This window comes from Hemitrygon akajei, chromosome 5 (assembly GCF_048418815.1).
Source record: "Hemitrygon akajei chromosome 5, sHemAka1.3, whole genome shotgun sequence".
Taxonomy (NCBI): Eukaryota; Metazoa; Chordata; class Chondrichthyes; order Myliobatiformes; family Dasyatidae; genus Hemitrygon; species Hemitrygon akajei.
The window spans coordinates 177,781,864-177,805,985 of NC_133128.1; the positions used below are offsets into that span (position 1 = coordinate 177,781,864).

The 24,122-nt window shown below is 41.0% G+C and overlaps 1 long non-coding RNA gene across 7 annotated transcripts in view; it reads right to left on the reverse strand.

Moving 5' to 3' along the window:
* Window positions 1–24,122, reverse strand: part of LOC140728511 (uncharacterized) — an 82,348-nt gene that overhangs the window by 43,878 nt on the left and 14,348 nt on the right. For 6 of the 7 annotated variants that reach the window (XR_012099095.1, XR_012099093.1, XR_012099094.1 and 3 more), the window contains exon 2: window positions 12,102–12,204. The exons of the other annotated variant lie outside the window; for it this stretch is intronic. This is a non-coding gene — a long non-coding RNA (uncharacterized lncRNA). The remainder of the gene's footprint in view (window positions 1–12,101; window positions 12,205–24,122) is intronic. 7 annotated transcript variants of the gene reach the window in all.

Genomic DNA, 24,122 nt, shown 5'->3' on the forward strand with positions numbered 1-24,122 from the left:
GGCAGTCCAATAAGTTATTGATTGTTGGGTACAATGGGGAGGGTAATGATAGATGCAATTTAACCCTGAAGGTATGAACTAATGGATTTTGGTATGTCTAGTGTAAATAGGATATATACAATAAATGACAGGGCTCTAGATCAGGGGTTCCCAGCCTGCAGTTCATGGACCCCTTGCTTAATGATATTGATCCCTGGCATAAATAAACATGGTTGTGACCCTGTCCTCTAGAGTGTATTGATGAACAAATGGCCATGGTGTACATTCTGTTACATACCCGTGACACGTGACAGTGGTACCCTTGTCACGTGACTGGGGTTGAAGCTATACTGGACTTGAGGTAATGATCTTGTGATGGTGGAGTGACATCATTTTCCCGCCAGTAGAGATCATGTGACAGTTTTTTTTTCAGGGTATAAAAGGAGGACCCCTCCCTGTGAGGAGGGGCAGTTCGTGGCTGAATTTGCCATGTTGACTTCATGCCACTGCGTGATTTAATGTGATGACGCAGTTTAGTTGAAAGATGAAGTTTTATCTAATGCCTAAAGTTTAAAAGGTCATTGCCAGCAGTTTCTTTACAATACTGCTAGTTGAGAATCAGTGGAGAGTGAAGATCGGAGTTCGGGAGTTAAAGATCGAGGAGAATCGATTTTCGACGGCGAAACAGGTTCGACCTTGTTTGATCCTTATTCAGAAGGATTTCGTTGACTATTCTCGTGTTAATCCCTGGGATGACCAGAAAGGATTTGAGAATGGTGATAAAGGAAAGGTCAGTGCCTTTAAGCCTTTACGTTTCATAAAATTCTTCGTGGGAAGAGTTCGACTTTGGAAACCGAAGAAAAACGACGTGAAAGAGAATTTAAATCGTCTTAAAAAGTCTCTCCTTTTAAATGGACTGTGAGCATTTTGAACTTTTGGCAATACCACTTTAAAGAACTGTTTTTGCAACATCGCTGTTTGAGCTGCATCGCTTTAAGAGCTGTTTAAGCTGCCGCTCAGCAGCTGATTTCCGGTTACGTTAGTGTTTGTTTACTTTTGGGGGGTTTGTTTTCAGTGTTTAATAAGCGTGTTATTTGTTATGAAAACCCTTGCCTAACTCACATATATTTATTGTTGCCTGAATACGTAACAATTCACAGGTTCCAAAAAGGAGGATACTTTCCTTCTATAACTAGGGCAAAATATATTCGAGCAAATTGGTACAAATTTATAAAACATTGTTTCAGCTATAGCTGGAATATTGTGTGCATTTCTAGTTGACATGCCAAGAGAAGAACATAATTACTTTGTAGAGAATACAGAGAAGATAGCCTGGGATGGAATATTTCTTAAATGATGACTGATTGGATAGGCAGGATATGATTTTTTTCTTGAAGCACAGAAGGTCAAGTTGGGCCTTGATAGACGTATGTACATAGAAAATTATCTACTTAGTGTAGATAATAGAAACTCTCCTCTCAGATGTATCCAAGACCAGCAAGCATAGTTTATGTTGAGGAGGAGGAAATTTAGAGGTATCTGAAGAAGCACTTTTTTGCAACCTTGCACAGACTGATAATTTGGTGCAGGCAGGTACTCTCACAACCTTTATGAGGCATCTGGACTAAAACACAGTGAGCTACTGACCAAGTATTGGTAAATGGATCAAGTACTACTACAGATAGGATCAGATAGTCAGCATGAACATAGAAGGCGAAAGAGCCTGCTTCTGTGCTCTATCATACCTCATATTTATTATCCAGTCCTAAAACCTACATTGATTCTATCTTTAGAAATAACTTGATCAGCATGCATAAATATACTAATCATTAAGAAACTCTAAATTGCTCAGTACAATTGATCTTACAATCCAAGTAAATTAGGAGCTTTGATTTGTGTTCGGTGGAGAAGGAATAACATGCACTATTCTTTTTATTGACAGTTGTCCAAGTTTTCAGTAGCTTTGTAGCTAAAATGTGTTCTGATCCAGTACTTACACAAGTGCTGCACCCAATGTGTAGCATGCATTTACAAGGGAGGAGACAGGCATGGAAATGAATGACAAGTCAATACCCAAGTGAATGGTTACAGAGCCATAAAGTTCTGGCTGAAATGCATGGCATATTGCACGTAGGACAGCCTTGCTGAATTGCAAATACCTCGAGTATTGTTCTTTGCGAGCAGTCAGACCACTGTCATGAGAAACCTTTTGCCTCCTCCTATTCCTCATCCTAAGTAGTGTATCTACTGCTTTTTCTGTGAGATACTCTATATCAAGAGGAGGTGGTTACTAAAGCACTCCAAGTCATATTAAACTATCTGGTCTTTGCAGACATCGATACCTCATTTATTCTCTGCTCTAAAGCTGGCATTAAATGCTAGAGGCAACAAATACTAGTCAATAGAAACAAAATTCAGAAACCATTTGGCATCAACATGAAAAAATACTAAGGTTTGTCCTTCCTCTTGCTAAACTCTATTTTTTTTTTGTGCACCAAATTCAGAGGTGCATTTTTGAGCTGCAAGTTGGCATCCTTGACATTAAGTTAGTATACCAGTTTGACTGAGATCTGCTCAAAGTGACAGGATCACACAGACCTGCAGCTTTTTCAATATTAGAGGAGAAGGAAGAATTAATATTAAGTTTACCTTAAAAATAAGATGCACGAGATTTACAAGTCCAAGATGACACGATTCACAAATTCATACTGATAAGATGGTAGTGCGAGAATTACTGTAATATTATACAGTAATGGATGCACATTCACACCGTGCAGATAAGAAGTGATGGTAGCATTGCACTGTATTGTGCATGGTGTCTGCGATAGCAAGGTGTGGTAAACAAAGCTGACCAGAGTGTAAACAGTGCTGTGGTAAACAGAGGTTAACAACAGACTAACAGGAGAGGGTCACCAATTCCCCATAGTCTGACTCATAGAGCCTAATGGCGGAGGACAAGAATGGCCTCACAGTTGTAAGTCTATTACTGAAATTGCTCCTCTATTCACCCAAAGTGGCATGCAGAGTGTAAGAATCATTGGCCAGAATTGCCAGGATTTTCCAGAGGGTCCTTTGTTCTACTACAGCCACTAGTATGTCCAGTTTGACTCTTATAACAGAGCCAGCCTTTCTAATTGGTTTATTGAGCCTGTAGGCATCATCCCTGTGGATCCCACTGCCCCAGCACATCATCACATAGAAGACTGTACAGGTGACAACGGACTGGTAGAACATGTGAAGGAGAGGCCTGCACACTCCAAGGACCTGAGTCTCCTCAGGAAGTAGAGGTGACTCTGGCCCTTCTTGTACAAAGCCTCTGTGTTGGTGCTCCACTCAAGTACGTTGTCAGGATGCCTGTAGGTCCTCACCACATCAACGTCTTCACCATCAGTAGTAACAGGGAGCAGTGCAGGCTTGACCTTCCTAAAATACATCACCATCGTCTTTGTCTTACTGATGTTGAACTGCAGATGATTCAGCTTCTGCTATTTGACAAAGTCCTCCCTGGGTTCATCGTCCTGCCCTCCCTTTATACACCCAACTATTGCTGAGTCATCAGAGAATTTCTGCAGATGACTTAACTCAGTATAAAGCATGAAATAAAAATTGGTTTAAAATAAAATACAGAAAGGCAAATAAAGATTGGAAAAGAGACTGGATGAATTAAATACAAGATAAAATTGAGCAAAACTCTTGAAGAAATGTAGCTCCAAGCTTGCAATTTGTCTTGGCCAAAGATGTTGATTGATCAATTAGCATAATGTCATGCAGGTTGTGACTAGAGCAGCCCTAAATTATTTTGTCAATATTAACAGGAAACTGTTTTAATCTGTTCCCAAGAGGACCACAACATTGTCACAGTTTGGAAGCTTCTGTGCCTCAATCACCCAGAAAGCTATGCTGGCTGGAGTCAGGGCTTTGTGCTTCGGCTTTTGGTAGGGTCACCCATGCCAAACAGGTCAAAGGGTAGAGGTCAGACTAAGGGTGGTCCACCGATTCTCCAGACTTGGGATTTCAGCTCATGACCGACAACCCTGACTAGTCAAACAAAACCGTTATGGAAACAGCAATGAAGTTTCCTTCTACGTTTCTGTGTAATGGTATTCCTGAGTCCCCACCTGCAGCTCGCATGTGACAGTAAATAGAGAGGAAGCTGTGAAAGCCACCAGAGATGCAGGAGCTTCATTGCTGCCCTAAACGCCACGCAAAAGAAGAAGAAAAAAGAGGTTTTAATATGCCAAATCTATCTCCGAATACTTTGTGGACAAAAACTTTATGGAAGGATGGCAACTTCTTAATTTCCAGGTTTGCATGCACAAGCAATAAAATGCACAAAAAATGGAAAATCTGTAATACAAAATATTGGAGCGAAGAGTACAATTAGAAAGAAAGTTTATTAAATAAGATCACAAGATTAGTTCAAATATTGCAGATGTGACCAAAATATTTATCAAGCAAATAAACTTGAACACAAAAATATAGGTGGCATAGCATTGTAGCACGAATGGGATGTTACTTAGTCTGAGAGTAATTTTTTTAAAAATGAGACATTATCCTCAGCTCTAACCTGGCAGCAGTCCCATCTTCAAATAAACTTAAAAATCTATAGCTCTCTTTGGAAAAGTGATTCTTAGCCAATACAGATCCATATCACTAAGAAATGATTATTATTTCATTAAAATATTGATTCTTGAGCAATTTTCCTCTGGGTAAATTAGCTTCATGTTCTGTATTTTGAAAATGATCTCATGTTAATGGGTCTCACAGGCTGTGAATTGTTTTAGGGCATCTCAGGTTATGAGAGTTCCTACATAAATGCCAAAATGATTTTGTTTTCTTTGATGGATTACAAACAAATTTCCACCAATCAACTCAACTGGAATTGAAAAAATATTTAACCATGTAATGAACAAAGACACATTTCACATGGAAGACTTGATCAATTATTCACAATACTAACTGTACAATTTATTACTGAATTCTAGCTTTGCCAATTCAAAGCCCAAAATGTTTTTTACAATAAAATTTGACAATGACCTTTTGTATAATTGGTGGGAGGGGGAATATTTTATAAAGTTACCCTCAATCGATTCAAACTGGAAATCAGACCCAACCACTTACCCTCCACCACCATCCTCCTCCATCTGGCAGAACTGCTCCTCACCCACAACAAATTCTCCTTCTGCTTCTCCCACTTTCTTCAAACTCAAGGGATAACCATAGGCACGACCATGGGCCCCAGCTATGCCTGCCTTTTCATTGACTACATGGAACAATTCATGTTCCAGGCCTTGTCTGGTAATGATCCCCAATTCTTTCTGCGCTACATTGACAACTGCACTGGTGCTGTTTTATGCACTCAAACTGAACTCATCAATTTCATCAACCTTGACCTCAATTTCTACCCTGCCCTTAAATTCACTTAGTCCATTTCTGACACCTCTCTTCCTTTTACTGATCTCTCTGTCTTCCTCCTTCAAAGAATGGGGTTTCCCTTCCTGCACCACTGATGCTGCCCTCACCCCGCCTCTCTTCCATTTCCCGCATATCAGCACTCATCCCATTTTCCTGTCATCTTGATAGAGTTCCTCTTGTCCTTACCTATCAGCCCATAAGCATCTGCATCCAAAACATCATTCTCTGCAACTTCCACCATCTTTAATGGGATCCTACAATCAGACACATCTTTACCTCTATTCTGCCCGGGTAGCCTCCAAACTGATGGCATGAACAATGAGTTCTCCTTCTGGTAACTTTTTTCTCCCCCTTCCTCCTCCTCCCCCCCCCCCCCACCTCCCCCGGTCTCTTACATCTTCTCCTCACCTGCCTATCATCTCTTCCTAGTGCACTTCTGTTTCTCTTTTGTCTGTGGTACACTTTCCTCTCCCATCAGATTCCTTCTTTTCCAGCCCTTTACCTTTCCCACCTATCATCCGTCCGAGCTTCTCATTTCATCCCAACCCCTCCCAACCACCTACATTTTAGCTTGTCCTCTTCCCCTGCCACCCCCCCCCCCCCATTTTTATGCTGGTGTCTTTCTCCTTCCTTTCCAGTCCTGAAGAAAGGACTCCGCCTGGAATGTCAATTATTTATTTGTTTCCATAGATGCCGACTGACCTGATGAGTTTCTCAAGAATTTTGTTTGCGTTGCTCTAATAATTTCACTGTTAATTATCAAGAGTAATTAAACTCATGGAATTACAGGTTCTTAAAAATTTCAAAAGATATTGTTCAATATTTCAAATGCAATATACAATAAATAATGTGTCAATGAGGATACCTGACAAATTTTCTTTACAATTTAGAAAAGCAAAATGAATCTCATTTGTAGCTTTTGGATATATCTGTCTAAAGTTCATCTCTGGTATTTTGATTTTATATTCAAATTACAATAAGTAACAGTTATCTCTCTGCTAAATATGTTTTTAGAATTATTCTGATTATCTCTTAATTTACAGGGGTCTAGGCTGTAATAGCATTCTGCATGTTCCATATTACAGAATAGCTTAAGGATTTTTTTCCTTATTTATTAGAATTTCATCTGAATATTCAAACATGATCTCTGCAAATGTCCAGCTGTCTCTTTCTTGGTCTTGGTTTTCAGTAGCGAGACATTTACCTTGTGGTTGAAAACTGTTTAATTTGTTTATCTGTAGTTGCAAAACCACAACATTCTAATTGGCTGCTGCCTATCTTCATTTGGACCTATTCATTTATTTATCAGTGCTGCAGTAAACTATACAAACCAAATCCATTTTGCTTCCACATAAAAGTAATTCAGGACAATGAGTGAATCATCGATACAAAACAAACTGAAATGGAAGCATTTACATTTAGTTAATTACATTCATTTTTGAGAATTTGGTTTACTTTCACTAATACTTCCTTCGATTCAGTGCCATCAGCTTGTTACTGTATGCTCTATTATGATTCATTAAATTCTTGAGCTGTCTTGAATAATCCAGCCTCTGTGGTATACTCCTGAACCTTTGTATTATTTTCTAATTTTGTTTAAATGCATCCTCCCAACTAATTATAAACTAACAATGCAGCAAATAGAATAACTGGCTGCATTCAATTTTCTGTCTAATCAAAAAAAATTGCTGCAACATGTAGCCAACATTCTGTGTAGTGGAATTTCTCTTCAGCATTTTCACATACCTTATTAAAGATCTTTACACAGCAACATCTCCTGAGTTAACATTGGTCCTTTAATATTAAAACTTGAGGCCTATAGATAGTTGCTTAGCTAACGTCCTCACGCAATACCCACTGGAGTTCTAAATGGAGTCTAATATCCTCTGGTGTTGCCAAGAATAATTATCCCACAGACAGAATATTAAAAAAAACCTGCCTTTGTATTATTAATTAACAATGCAAACCACAATGTCCTTTTAAATTGAGGTTTTCAAATTCCAAAGCACTCATTTTTCTTCTTGTTTTTTTACCCCCTGCTCTACCCTGATCTGCAACTCTTACTTGCTGCCCATTACGCCACTGGCATTTAGGGTAACAATGAAGGTCCTCCATCTCTGGCAGTGTTCAGGGCTTCCTTCATCATGTCAGTGGCTTCCTCTTGGTTTTCCCTACGGTTAGTCATGCAGGTCCCAGGTGGAGACTCAGGAATACCGTTGCACTCAGATGTAGAGGGCACCTTCATTGCTGTTTCCATAATGATTTTGTTTTACCCGTCAGGGTTGTTAGTCCTGAGCTGAGCCCCTGAACCTGGAGGACCGGTGGACCACTCTCAGTCTGGCCTCTACCCTTTGACCTGCTTGGCATGGGTGACCCTACCAAGAGCCAAAACATAAAGCCCTGATTCCAGCCAGCATAGCTCTCTGGGTTATTGAGGCATGCAAGCCTCCAAACCAGAACAAGGTTTTGGTCCTCTTGCAGCTCTGCTGGAACTTTATGTTCTTATATTTTTATTATCTTATTTTAATCTTATGATGACAAGGTTAGGAATCCATGGGCTAACCACCCCACTACTGAACTCAGAGTCTGTGACAGGATCACTTAGAATTGAACCACAGTACATTTGTTTAAAATCATTACAAGACTGAGCAATGCACAAGATCAATTGCTGACCATGGTAGAACAGTTCAATCATGTTTTTCTATATCCCCACTAAGCGTATGCATACCTGCACTAATCAGGACCAGATGCAAAAGGTATACTGGCACTCCACAGTCCAGTACCATGATCTAGACAAGTGATACAGTGCAGAGGATCTGTCATCAAAATATCTCGGAGCTGACTTTCAGCACTTAACTCATAATAAACCAACACTGGTTAAAGTTTGATCAAAATTTTCATCCCAGCATGTTGTAAGTAATCAAGACGGCTCAATGGGATGTTGGAATGAGGAGACCATGCTAAAAATTAGGCTACTTGCAAAGGATCTGCAGACTGGAATAATCCCCTATAAACATGTGAACACGTACCTTTGAGTAAAGCAGGGCTCAGTTACATAGAACAACTTAGCACAGGAATAAACCCTCCAGATCATGTTATGCCTAACTAATTAAATGCCTAATAAAATCAATCAATGTTGCCTGTACAATTTCCATGCACAGTTTAAATGGTTTGGCACAGACTAGATAAGACGAAGGGCCTGTTTTTGTGCTGTACAATTCTATGACTCTATTTATGTGCCCAATAGCCTATTAAATGCCCCAACATATTTGTCCTCACTACTACCCCTGAACACTTGGAGTACTGACCATTCTCTGTATTAAAAAAAAAGTCCTAAAATATCTTTTGAACTTGCCCCCCTCAATGCCCTCTGGTATCTTTGTCATTTTGACCCTGGGATAAAGATTACAGCTATCTACTCTTGCTTTGCATCTCATTGTTTTTATAAACTTCAATCAGGTCTCTCCTTAGCTTTCGCCACTCAAGAAATAAAGAGAACCCAAGTTTGTCTAACTTCTCCTTATAGCTCATGGTTTCTACAGTCCAGGCAGCATCCTGGTAAAGCTCTTCTGTGCCCTCTCTAATGTCTTATATCCTTCCTATAAGGGGGACACCTGAACTGAATGCAATATTTCAGATGCAGCCCAATTAGACTATCATAAAATCTCCCGGCTCTTAAATTCAGCACCTTCACTAATAAAGGCGAGGATGTTACATACCTTCTTTACCACCCTATCAACCTGTGCGGTCACTTGCAGAGAGATATATAGAGACTTGGGATCCCAAAATCACTCTGTACACTAATGTCGTTAAGGGTCCAACCATTAAATGTGTATCATCCCTTTGCATCTGATCTCCCAAAGTGCATCAATAGTTTTGAGTTATATTCAAAATTGTTAGAGTTAAAGAGAACCATACAAGAGATTAGCAACAGATAAGGTAACAACTTGTATCGATGGCCATATCTAATTGACGATCAGAATGAATTGGATTCAGAGTTAGAGCCAAGTCCATGCAAACTCAAGTTAAAAATACAGCCAAGGATAATGCTGCTCAAGGTTGTTGGATTTAAGTCTTATTAAAAAGAAATTAATAACTATGAAGTCTTATTAAAAAGTCCCTGATCTAAAGTCATACTTTTCTTTCTAGAGTTGTTACCTGACCTACTGAATATTTCTAGCATTTTCTATTCTTCATTTCAGATTTCCTCCATCTGCAGTATTTCAATACTTCTGTATGCATGCACAATGTTTTGTGTACTTTATATAATCTTCAGTAAGTTCTCATAACATTGGATATAGAATAGTACAGCACATTACAGGTCCTTCAGCTCACAATATTGTGCCGATCTATATGAATCTATTCCATGCTCAATCACCCTTATATAGCCCATAACATTTTCTCCCCCTTTATGTTGATGTGCCCAAGAGTGTCTTAAATTTCCCTATTGTTTTGGTCTTTACCACCATCTCTGGCAGTACTTCCCAGGCACCGATAGCTCTTTGGATAAGAAACTTAGCTGACATCTCCCTTAAACTTTCCTCAACTTATTTTAAGAGGATGTCCTGGGGTATTGACCATTGCTGCCCTGGGGGGAAAAAAAACATACTCTGGCTGTCCACACTAGCTATGCATCTCAATCTTACACATCTTTACCAAGTCACCACTCATCCTCCTTCACTCCAAAGAGAAAACCCTAAGCTCACTCAACCTTTCCTCACAAGACATGCTCTCTAATCCAGGCAGTATCCTGGTTAATATCTTCTGCATTCTCTCTAAAGCTTCCACATCCTTCCTATAATGAGGCAACCAGAACTGACCACAATACTCCAAATGTGGTCTAACAAAGTTCTACAGAGCTGCAACATTACTTTGTGGCTCTTGAACTCAATCCCCTGACTACCGAAGGCCAACACACCGTACAACTTCTTAACCACCCTGTCTGGCCATTTTGAGGGATCTACGGACTCATTGTTCCTCCACATTGTGAACAATCCTGCCATTAACTTTATACTCTGCCTTCAAGTTTGAGCTTCCAAAGCGCACACTTGTCCAGATTGAACTCCATCTGCCACTTCAAGGTTCAAGATTGTTTAATGTCATTTCCAGTACACAGGTGTAAAGGAGAACAAAACAATTGTTATTCTAGATCTGATAGAGCACAAAAAAACAATAACGAACACAATAAATACATAAGATAGTTATAATCATAGAATGATTGTATGTATGAAAGTGATGCTGGACATAGGTGTGTCTGTACACAAGGTAACTGACTGGAAATGATAAAGTAGTAGTGGCTGGGGTTGTGGAGGGGTGGGTTAGTGGATGGGGGTGTTGATTCTTCTTATTACTTGGAGAAAGTAACTGCTTTTGAGCCTGGTGGTCCTGGCATGGATGCTCTGTAGTCTGCTCCCTGATGGGAATGGGACAAAGGGTCCAGGAGCAAGGTGGATGGGACCTTTCACGATGTTACTGGCCCTCTTCTGACACCTTACTGTCTGGATATCCTCAATGATGGGTAGGCTGGTACCGGTGATACTCCGGGCTGTTTGAACTACCGGTTGTAGAGTGCTCTACAACTGGTCGTAGTGGTGCAGTGATGCAGCTTGCTTGGATGCACTCCACTGTACACCTGAAGAACAATGAGAGCACAGATATGCATAGCCTAGCTCTATTCATCTTCTCAGAAAGTAGAGGCATTGGCGAGCTTTCTATTTGTGTAGGATGTATTCTGGGACCATGAGAGTTAGTGCAAGATGTGCACTCCCAGGAGTTTGAAACTGCTCACAGTTTCCATTGCAGTACCACTCGTAGGGAATGTGAGCGGTGCAAGTTCTTCAGAAGTCAATATTAAGGAAGAGGTTACTTGCCTAGCACCAGACATTGAGTTCTTCCACCTCCTCTCTGTAGGCCATCTCATTGATGAGCCCCACCACTGTCTTTTTCTAGCTCTGCGTTCTGTTAATATCTATTGGAACCCATGATAACCTTCTATACTATCTACACAGACCTTCATGTTCTGTGTAAACTTACTAACCTGCACTTCCACTTCATTATCCAAAGCTTTATAAAAAGCACACAGAGCAGGGGTCTCAGAACCGATTACTGAGGAGTACCACATGTCACTGATGTCCAGACAGTATATGCTCTATCTACTAGTTCCTTACCTCCACTATGGATGATCCCAAACTTGGCTGCAAAAGGAGGAGGGTTAGACATGGGGCTAGCAACCTCTTCCCATAAAAACTCAGAGCTACTGAGACACCACCCTGGAAGAGCAAGGATCTTCACCTAGTCATATGGTGAAAGTGAAAGCCACTGGGCTGATCAAACTTCGGCCCAGGACTGAGAACTTTGGCAAAGTTCTGTCAGCAGCTGATGCCACAGTAGAGGCGGTGGGCTTAAGAACAACTAGCACCCACTAGAAGAGGGCAGCTAGGCAAATCTGAATCCACCCATTTATGTTTCCATGGATCCTATGCCTCATGGCTTTCTCGATGAGCCTACACGTGGAAGCTGTTAAATAACTTACTAAAATCTGCATATCCCACATCCATTGTTCTACCTCCATCAATTTATTTTGTCCTTTCCTTGAAAAGCTCAATCAGGCTTGAGGGGCACAACCTGCCCCTTACAAAGCCATGCTGACAGTCCCCAATAAGACAATGTTTCTCTAAATATTCATAAATCTCTATTGGTTTACTCACCACAGGTATAAGATTCACTAGTTCTTATTTCCCAGGATATTGCCATTACCTTTCTTGAACATTGGAACAATATTTGCCATTCTCCATTCCTCAGCTAACATTCCTGTGATGAGGAAGGACACAAAGACCATGGTTAATGCCCCAGCAATCTCTTCCCTCGCTTCCACTAATAATTTGGGCTATATCCAGTCTAGCCCAGAGGACCTATCTATCCTACTGTATATTAGACACTGCCCCTTTCTTAATCTCAATATGCTCCAGCACATCAAAATGTTCGCTGCTGCCTTCACATATGTCAAAGTCCTTCTGCCTTGTGAACAATGGAACGAAGTATTCATTAAGGACCTCTGCTACTTTCTCTGCCTCTAGAATTGTTTCCCTCTTTATCCTAGATTGGTCCTACCCTCATTCTAGGCATTCTCCTGCTCTTCATAGATGTGTTGACTGCCTCAGGTTTGCTTTAATCCTACCTACCAAAGCTTCCTCATGCCCTCTTCTAGCTCTTCCAAGTCCTTTCTTAAGTTCTTTCCTGGTTATGAAGAACACTGTCTGATTTTGCTTCCTAAACTTTAAGTTTGTATCCTTCTTCCTCTTGACTAAGTGTTTCACACTTTTTGTCCCATTGAGACAGGGAAAGGAGGGTAGGATGAAGGAACTATGTTGACAAGCCTATCTAGAACTCCATGCTAGTGCTCCCTAAAGAACCTCCATATTTACTTGGCTAAAACTCATCTGTTTGCTGGGATAAATCATCCTGAATCTCCAAACCTTCAATCATTTCAAGCAGTGGCAAGTGACAGATGCAACACACCACTAGAAAAGATAAGGTGTGGATAGTTTCTACTCAACTAGTCCAGAATTTATTTACTTCTCCTGAAGGATGGAGTATCAAGCAGTGCAGGTGCAGATTGTTGGTTTCCCCAGAGATTCAGGGAGATAGATACTGTACTCATCTTAATTAAGCATTACACAGAATGTACCTGCTGAAGATTTCCACAAATGTTGTACTATCAGTAAGTACATTTCCTAGTAAATATTAGCTCAGTGTTAAGAATATGAATGCTAGATGCAGGAACTAGTCAAAAACTCAAGTCTTTATTTGGCAACTATTAAGATAATTAATTACATAATCTTTCATATCTAACATTATTTATTCTTACTCTGAATCAGCATCAGATTTATCATCACTGACCTGTGTCATGAAATTTGCCATTTTATGGCAGCACTTCAGTCTTTGGTGACATACCAAATCTCCACAAACCCCTGGCTATTGGTGTTCCTTCTTCAGATCGCATCAATGTGTTAAGCACAAGATAGATCTTCTGAGATGGGAACACCCAGCACCTTGAAGCTGCTCACCCATTCCACTGCTGGCCCTGTGTTCCCCCAACTCGCCCTTCCTGAAGTCTGCAATTAATTCCTTGGTCTCCCTGATGTTGAGTGCAAGATTATCGATGTGACACCACTCAACCAGTTGATCTATCTCAGTCCCGAATGCCTCCTCATTGCCACCTGAGACTCTGCCAACAACAGTGATGTCACTGGCAATTTTATGGGTGGCATTTGAGCTGTGCCTAGCCACACCATCATAAATATAGAACATTTGTAGAGCAGTGGGCTAAGCACACATTCTCATTGAATTAGATAAATGAATTTTCTGTTGCATTCTGGACTAAGTTGGGAGAGCAAATTGTCTCTATTTAAAAGAAAAACTCATGCATGCAAATAATATGTGAACATTGGTTTACTGGTGGTGAAGATGAAACCCATGACACAACACTGAAGATCTGTCTAAATATGATTGGACTCAGTTAACATTACAGATTCTTGCCATCAGCTGTGTTGAACAATACAACAGAATAGTTTCTGAATTCAGTTTTAAAGATTTAAATTGAATAGACTTTAAAAAATCACAGTACCACAATCAGTGTCATAGGGTCTTCTGGATTATTTTGGGAGGAAAAGAATGGGCATCTCTTGAGTTGGTTTATGAAGTAGCAGAGGAATGAGAACACATCTGCAGGTAGAAGAGGATTGTAGGTAGTTATCCCTTGCTGGCGGCAGCCTTTCTTCCAGATGTAATCCTATTTTATATAACCGTGCACTCCAAACGTCTTGGGTGCTTGTGGATCCTATTACATCTCACTTTCATAACGACTTTGTTAAAAACCTCGTTGGTACCAAAATTCCATACAATCTATTACAATTAATTGAACACAGTGAGGTAGGATCCTGCCTTTCAATGGTTCGGGACGTAACTCCCGCCTTAATTCACGTTAAAATATCCATTTTAATCTTACTCTTTCTAAAAATAAAAGTGTCGTGGAAGAAAAGGGCAGTATTTCAAAGAAATAAATTTGCAAACCCTTGTGGGACTGATTAAAGGAGAAAGAGAAACCATTGTGTTTCTGAAAAGAAACGATAAAGAAAATCCTCACGTGAGGTGGATAAAGCTGACACCAGCACTAGGTGCTACTTTTACCCATAAGCAGTTCAGGAAGGATAACTCATCAGCCATTCTATATTCCTTTCCCTAGCAGTTGCATTGATTGAAACCTTCAACTCAAAACACTGCATAACAGCATTACCTATCAACGTTCCTTCAAAGGTGTGCACATGCACACATTTTGTGGTACTAGCACACAAAGTAATTTAAACTGCACACTAAAGGTTGTCACCCTCCAACTTGTTGGCGTGTTAAGTACATTTCATGATTGAACACAATCGCATTTCCTTTTCCGGTTTCTGATGTGGACGATGTTGACAATGTGGAGTTTGCAATGTGGAGTCTACAGATTTTAGAACTGACTTATCTATACTGTTTATACAGAAGAAATTATTTAGTGCACACATGTTGCTGTCACTGGGCAAAAAAAATTGCACAGTACAAGATTTTTTGCACACACTGGTCATTACAGATTAGAGGGAACTCATTGTATGAGAAATACATATTTACACGTATTTTTTGTTGCGTTCTTTTGTTGCACTTGCACCCTCTTGTAATTGCACTTATTGAGCCTGTTCCAAAAATCCTTCAACTATTTTCTAATTTAACCATTCAATCTAACTTGTCATATGAAGAGCATTTGATGGCTCTGGGCCTGCATTCACTAGAATTCAGAAGAATGAGTGCTGACCTCATTGAAACCTATCGAATGGTGAAAGGCCTTGATAGAGCGGATGTGGAGGGGATGTTTCTTATGGTAGCAGTGTCTAGGACCAGAGGTCACAGCCTCAGAATAGAAGGGCGTATTTTTAGAACGGAGATGAGGAGGAATTTTTTAGCCTGAGAGTGGCGAATCTGTGGAATACTTTACCACAGGCAGCTGTTGAGGCCAAGTCTTTTGCATATTTAAGGCAGAGGTTGATACTTTTGATTTGTTAGGACATGAAGGGATACAGCGAGAAGCCAGGAGATTGGGGCCAAGAGGGAAATTGGATCAGGCATGTTGAATTGGCGGAGCAGACTCGATGGGCCAAGTAGCCTAATTCTGCTCCTATATCTATGGTTTTATGATCTTAACTGGGCAGATTGTTCACAATCTACACTTCATATGGGCCCATGGGTCCAAATGTAACTTCAAGTTTGACTGCTGTGGAAGTGAGTACAAGCAGCAATGGCCTCAGATCTCCAACTTGTTCTGACTTCCACAAAGCAAGGCACACATGCAGAAGTTTGGATTGAGCTGACCTATTGATACATTTAGCTGGGGATTCTCAGTTGAACATGCAAGGTAATCAGGAACACAATCAGACTCAACATTTTCCTCCTAGTTAAGTCTTTTAAAAAATGGCTTTTCCTCTATTCAAAAGCTTTATCTTCTTACTGATTCCCGTCTTTCGATAATTTTATAATTACTTTCCTGATTCATGCTGTTCGAACAAACAAAAATCAGATTTGGAATAGGATCTGGATTTATGTTTGTTCATAATACGGGGTTGCAAGTGAACATTTATTGCATGCTAAAGAAAGCCGCAATAGTCTTGCAGCTCAAAATTGCAGCCAGGCCCGATTAAGATTTTAAATGGGCTCCGTTTGAATATTTTCATTCCATATATTTGAAATAAAAACCTTCAATTGCATTAGCTCTTTGAAGTCGATATAAGCTTGAAGTGATGCCTATAATGTTCTCTGTCCCAAAGGCCTCTGCACTTTCACAGTACCAAGATTACTTACTTTCAAAATATAACTACTTTCACTTTGCTAATCCTACTCTTGTCACCAATTCCATTCTCTATCTTGTCACCATGCCAATGTAGCTTCCTTTTCCTACATAATAATAATAATAATAAAAAACACTGGCTTTATCTGATACCATTCCCTAAAGACCAGGAGTTCCCAACCTGGGGTCCACGGACCCCTTGTTTAATGGTATTGGTTCATGCTATAAAGAAAAAGATTGGGAACCACTGCACAAATGTGATCCCAGAACCGAACTAGCCAGTTCTCGTTGCACTATAAACATACCTACTCTTTAGCTCTGTAAACTAACCTATAACAGAGCTGCAAACTCCACAGTTCCCATGTACCAGATATAGAATGTGTCTTGAAACTCAGCCAGCTTGGCAAAACTCAGGGCTACATGTCTGCTAACTAGCGTAAGCCAGCGTGCAACTGACAGAACTAAATGATCCTACTCTATTTCATCAGATCAAAGCCATCATTTTGCCACAACTACTTCCTGATAGTGATGAAACAATTTAAACAGATAACAGAGTCCAACAACATCCCCATCCTCAGCAATAGTGGGTCCCAGAGTGCTATGGCACAGCTGAAATATTCAAAACCACCTATAGCTAAAATTGCTAAACCAGTGAGAGGAGACATTCAACATCCCGAAAGGCAGTCTTAAACCATGGTATTAACTACATGAATATAAAGACACTGCTGAATGCATTAAATAGACCAAAATCTATATGACCAGACAACTTCCTGGCAAAAGTGCTGAAGGCTCCTCCAGAACTAGCTATACCTATTCCAAAATATCCGGTGGTATTAAACCTGATTCCGATTTAATTATAACACCAGATTCAGTGTGAAATATGTTGTACTAACAAAATATCAGGAAAACCTGATACAGGGCATTACCGTCCGATGCCCAGTTTGAGGTTTGCCAAAACACTCTACTCTAGGTCTTAATCACAGTCTTGCATCAAAGAACTGAATTCCAGAGACAAGAGACTGCTATTGATATTGAGGCAACATCTGACTGAGGGTTACATCAAGGAGGCTTGGTGAAATTGGTCAATGAACATCCAGGGAAAATACTCCGGTCATCCAATCATATCCTGCGCCAAATGATTGCGGACTGTGGTGAACTACAGATACCTGTCTGGACACGCCCCCCCCCCCCTCCGGCTGACGGCTCCTGTGGCTCCTCCCACTGACCGTGGCTCCTCCCACAGACCCCGGTATAAAGGTGATTGGGGCCTGAGCCCTGGCCTCAGTCTCCAGGATGTAGTATGGTGGTCAATTGCTGCTTGTTCTTTCTTCCAGTCAATAAAAGCCAATATCTCGCCTATCGTCTCAGAGAGTTATTGATGGTGCATCGCGGACTTTGGAAGTCAATCACCCCATTCCAAAGATTTCACTGCAGGACATCTTCAACCTAGTATCCTTGGCCTAGCAATTTTTAAGCTAATTGATCAATGATCTTCCTTCCCTCACAAGATCAGAAGAGTAACTTTTTTTTTGGTGATTACTTCATGTCGCTTCAATTTGTCATTCCTCAGACAGCATTTACTATCCACCCCCAAACACCTTTGAGAACACATTCAAGTATCCAAGAAAGAGGAATAACTCTTAATTGCAAAGTGCATCTGCAAAGATCCAGTAAGACATTGAAAAACAATTCTGAGTTAGCAAAAATGCTCTGTCCACAACTCTGAATGAGTAAACTTAAATTGATCCGCTTAAATCTGCCATTTCTCAAGACAAAAGCAGATAAAGGCGCATTCTTTTTCCATCTGACTACCAAACAAATGTCACACAAGGTGATAATGTTATACTGTAAATCAGAATTAGCGAAGCATCATGAGGAGGAGGAGAAACAGGTCATAAAGTCAGGAGATTCTGCGGATGCTGGAAATCCAGAGTAATATACAAAATGGAGGAACATAGCAGGGCAGCAGCATCAATAGGAAAGAAAAGGAAGTTGTCGTTTTGGAGTTGTGATGAAGGATCTTGGCCTGAAATGCCAACTCTTTATTCCTTTTCACAGATGCTGCCTGATCTGCTGAGATCCTCCAGCACTCTGTGGAGGAGACCCAGATTTGCCTGGTTAGCATTTTATACAGGAACCAAAAGCCTGAAGACCCAGTGAACCCAAAGAAATTGCTTTATTTTAATTTCCTATTACTCTCCAACTTCTGCTTTCCTCTACTGAACATATTCTGCTCCTGTCACATCTTCTAGGAATCTCTACCAACTCTACATTTCCATCATAGTGCTAAAATGTAGAGTACACTGTTTTCTGCTAAAAAGCAAAGGAATCTGTACAAATTTCTGCTGCGGTGTCCTTGGGTTCCTTGCTCATTGGAAATGCACAGGAGTGGAAGTACAAGATCTCTGGGGACCCTGTAAAACCAAATACATGTGGAATTTCCATGCAACTTAGAGCATAGCATGGTACAGCATAGGAGTGAATCCTTCAGCAAACAATGTATAGCCACTCCATAGTAATCCCATATGCTTACACATGATCTCTATCCCTCCAACCCTGCCTGCTCACGTGCCTGATTAAATGCTTCTAAAATGGTGCTGTTGTATATACTGCAGCTACTTCCCCTGGCAGCATTTTCTAGGCACTCACAACAATGTGTGAATAAACTTGGTTTGTCCATTTATAATAGTTCCCTCGCAACTTAAAGCTGTGCTCTTGGCATTTGACCCTAGGAAAAAGATTGACTATCTACCCACTCATAGTGCCTGTAGAAAAAAAAAATCAACCCCTTGGAAGTTTTCATGTTTTGTTGCTTTACAGCATTAGATCAACTGTGATTAATTTGACTTTTTTGACACTGATCAATAGAAAAACTCTCCTGTGTCAAAGAGAAAACAATTTGATTACAATTATTGAGCACAAAAAATTGATGGCATAATTACTCACACCCTTCAAGTCAGTATTTAGTAGATGCACCTTTGGCAGCAATGACAGCTTTGAGTCTGTGTGGATAGGTCTCTACCGGCTTTGCACATCTGGACACTGCAATTTTTCCTCATTCTTCTTCACAAAACTGCTCAAGATCAGTCAGATTACATGGGGATCATGAGTGAACAGCTCTTTTCAAGTCCAGCCACAAATTCTCAATTGGATTGAGATCTGGACTCTGACTTGGGCACTCCAGGACATTAACTTTGTTGTTTTGAAGCCATTCCTGTGAAGCTTTGGCTTTATGCTTGGGGTCATTGTCTTGCTGGAAAACAAATCTTCTCCCAAGTCGCAGTTCTCTTTCATACAGCATTAGGTTTTCCTCCAGGATTTCCCTGTATTTTGGGGCATTCATTTTACCCTCGACCTTCACAAGCCTTTCAGGGCCTGCTGCAGTGAAGCATCCCCACAGCATGATGCAGCCACCATCATGCTTCACGGTAGGGATAATGTGTTTTTTTTATCATGTGTGGTGCTTGGTTTACGTCAAACTTAGCATTTAGTCTGATGGCCAAAAAGCTCAACTTTGGTTTCATCAGACCATAGAAACTTCTTCCAGCTGACTTCAACATCTCCCACATGCCTTCTGGCAAACTCTAGCTGAGATTTCATGTGAGATTTTTTCCCCAACAGTGGCTTTCTCTTTGCCACTCTCCCATAAATCTGCGACTGGTGAAGCACTCGGGCAGCAGTTGTTGTATGCGCAGTCTCTCCTATCCCAGCCACTGAAGCTTGTAATTCCTCCAGAGTTGTTATAGGTCTCTTGGTGGCCTCCCTCAGCAGTCACCATCTTGCACAGTCTTCTCAGCTTTTGAAGACGGTCTGCTCTAGGTAGATTTATAGCTGTGCCATATTCTTTCAATTTCTTGATGATTGGCTTAACTGTACTCCAAGGGATATTCAGTGACTTGGAAATTTTCTTGTATCCATCTCCTGACTTGTGCTTTTCAATAAACTTTTCCCAGAGTTACTTAGAGTGTTCTTTTGTTTTCATGGTGTACTGACTCACCAGCAGTTAGACCTTCCACAGGTACAGATGTGTTTTTACTACAATCAATTGAAACACCTTGACTACACACAGGTGATCTCCATTTAATTAATTATGCAACTTCTAAAACTAATTGGCTGCACCAGTGATGATGTGGTGCATGATATTAAAGGGGGTGAATACCTGTGCAATAGATTATTTTGTGTTTTATATTTGCATTAATTTAGATCACTTTATAGAGATGTGTTTTCACTTTGACACAATAAGAGTTTTGTTGTTTCAAAAAAGCCAAATTAAGTCCACTGTGATTCAATGTTGTATAATAATATATGAAAACTTCCAAGGGGGTTGAATACCCTTTACAGGAACTGTACTTTGTTCAATATACTTATATCAGGTTATCCCACTGACTCCATTCTGCTGAGAAAACATGAGCAACACATCCAAAATGCTGGAGGAACTATGTAGGTTGGGCAGTATCTGTGGAAGGAAATATACAACCAATGTTTCAGGCTGAGACACTTCCTCAGGACTGGAAAGGGGACAGAATGAGTTGGTGGGGAGGTGGGAGAGTTCACCCTGGCAGGTGGTGTTACGTAACCTCGTAACCAGGTAACTTACCAGCAAAGATAGCGGGATTAGCTGAGTCGGATGCTACTATTCTCAAACGTTTTATTCAAAAAGGGCACAAACGTATGGTTAATACAAAACATTCAGATCATGTACATCGTCACAACTCAATCTAAAACACCGGTGTAATAATAGTCAATCAGAAATAAGCTCTATAGTTGTCTAGGGGTAATACTGAGTCCAATTGAAATATAAAGAGTCACTCAGAAGTTCGCAGGCTTTTCCCTTTTGGGAACCGCTGGGGTTTTCACGTTGTAGAGAGAGAGAGATGATTTAGAAAAGATAAACACTTGCCCGTTGTCTTTACAGAGCAAATCCTTGGAATCAGGGGAGCAGGCTTCCCCATTGTTATTTAAAAGCAGTCTTCCGTTGGTTCTAGCCACAGATTCAACATTTGGAATCTAACGCACGTGGCTTCCTTCAAAATAGCTTCCCGCTCCCATGGGAATCGGTATCGTGCTTCCTTGGTGTCTCCTTGGTGCGTCTGAGGGTTTTCCCCCCTCAGACCCTCCTTTATACTTCTTCACGGGATCGCAGGTGTCAATCAAGGTTGCAGGTAATGCGATCTCTCTCTCAACCAGCCCACTTTGCCCGAGGGCTTTTCACGTGGTCTCCATGAGACAATAGTCAATGTCGCCTTTATTCTGCTTCTTGGGAGAACGTGGTCTTCCGCACGTCTCCCTCTCTCTCTCACCCATTTTCCTGTGTCTATTCAGCACGTCTCTTTCTCTCTTGGGTCAGTTGACTCCCCCTCGACTAGGGCTCTTGCGATTCTCACAAAGGAGGGGGCCGAGGGCATAACACCTCCCCCCATAGCAGATTTTTAACCAGCGGTTAAAAACAGGTTGGTACAGGACTTTTTTTTTTAATCTACATACTACACAAGCTTTTCTCTTCACAGAGTACTACTGTTATACTCCATTCTGCTGAGAAAACATGAGCAACACATCCAAAATGCTGGAGGAACTATGTAGGTTGGGCAGCATCTGTGGAAGGAAATATACAACCAATGTTTCAGGCTGAGACACTTCCTCAGGACTGGAAAGGGGACAGAATGAGTTGGTGGGGAGGTGGGAGAGTTCACCCTGGCAGGTGGTAACTGAGAACAGATGGGGGAGGAGTGTAGTTTCTTTCAATGGTCTCCTTTATATCACGATGAGGTCAAATGCAGGTTAGAGGAACAACACCTCATATTCCATCCGGGTACTCTGCTGATGATAGGACTGGAAGAAGATGGGTGCCAGCAAACAATGCGACCAAAGGTTACTTTTTCCCAGATGGTTCATTAAACTACTTCTTTCACGTCTCCTTTTCTCTTTAAAATGTGGTTCTGCTACTGTTGAAGCCTGTGATCTACATTTTAGTGGTGTGCTTTTGAGCCGATTGAGTGATCTGGTGCTTTGCTATCTCCAAGTGAGTTTGGTGAAGTGTGCGGCCTGGATACCAATAAGCCTGGAGACAGTGTACAGGCTCATAATTGAATCCATTTCCCACCAATTAAAGCATCAAAGAAAACTGAAACCAACAAGGACGAGAGTGGAATGTGGGCGGGTGTTCAGCACCGACTACCTGCAGGTGACAGGTCCCTCTCGCTCACTGCTGACAGAGGAAGGTGTCTGAGTTCTGACAGTTTCTCTTTCCCTCACACTCGACGCTGCCGGAAGATGGCACTGAAGACCTGAGTCTTGGGCCAGGTTTAATTTATGCGGTTTGTTGTTTGGACTCAGCAGTTCACATTATTATGTGTTTCTAGCCGCTCCTTTTTTTGGTTGCTATTTTTGAGCAATTTTGATTGGGATGGACTGGACCTGTGGCCTGCAGGTAAAGAAGACACAGCGCTGGGTTAGGCTGAACTGAACAGGACTGAATATGCCTAGACTCTTGATAACTTTATGGTCTGGTGTTTCATATTCTATGTTTCTCACTTTTTTTGTCATTTGCACAATTTGCTCTTTTGTTTGGAATCTGGAGGTTGATGTTTTTCTTTGTATGGGTTCCATGGTTTTCTTTGTTTTGTGGCTGTCTGTGTGAAGACGAATCTCAGGGTTGTATACTGCATACACATTTTGATAATAAATGTATTTTGAATCTTTGAACACAATTTCTCTAACTTACAGTAATCCTTCCCCCTTTCCATGCCACCCACCCCTTTTTGTGTTTTCTCCATTTTAGAACTCTCACCTCTTCTCTTCCTCCTCTGCCCTCATAACCTCTGTATCACCTCTCTCCAATTCCCTAGCCCCTTCCCTTTACCACACTGTCCTCTTCTATCAGAATCCTTCTTTCTCAATCTCTTCCATCTATCACCAGCTTCTCATATCGTGCCCTTCCCCCACCTTCTCCACCACCTGGTAAAATTGAACAAGATAATGGAGGAGAACCAGTCTAGAGGTAATGAGGAATTCAAAGGAAGTAGCAGTAATTAAACAAACACATTGGAGAAATTAATGGACTTGAAGCCCCCAAAACTGATGACCTGTATCTTAAGCTTTTGAAAGAGGTAGTTTTGGACTTGGTGGATGTGCTGGTTGTCACCTTCCAGAATTCTGTAGATTCCTGAATGGTTCCTGCAGAAGGAAAGGTAGTAAATATAACCCCAACGTGTAAGGAAGAGCAGATCAAAGCAGGAAACAATGAACTTAAGAGACTGATACTGGTTGTAGGAAAATTGATGAGATCTATTACTGTTGGTTGTCTGCTGTGTCAACGATGACAGGAGACGTGTGCAGGAGAGTTTTAAGTGAAAAAGCTACTGCACTGAGGCAGTTGCATCTCAGAGAAGTCTGTGTCTGATGGTTCAAACAAGTGTCAGAAACTGGGTTCTTCCTTGGTTGCATTGGATGTCCATGACTTCCTCTGAGCCTTGTCACAGCCTTCGCTCTCCACAGAGAGTTGCAGACACACCAGTCTACTACTAAAGAGGTGTTAATAGGAGACAAATAGTGGCCAGAGGACCTAGGGTAATGGAGGAACATTAGGCAAAAAATGGTTTTGGGTAGACTGATGGGACTGAAGGCTGATAAATCCCCAGGGCCTGATGGTCTGCATCCCAGGGTACTTAAGGAGGAGGCTCTAGAAATCGTGGATGCATTGGTAATCATTTTCCAATGTTCTATAGATTCAGGATCAGTTCCTGAGGATTGGAGGGTAGCTAATGTTATCCCACTTTTTAAGAAAGGAGGGAGAGAGAAAACAGGGAATTACAGACCAGTTAGCCTGACATCAGTGGTGGGGAAGATGCTGGAGTCAATT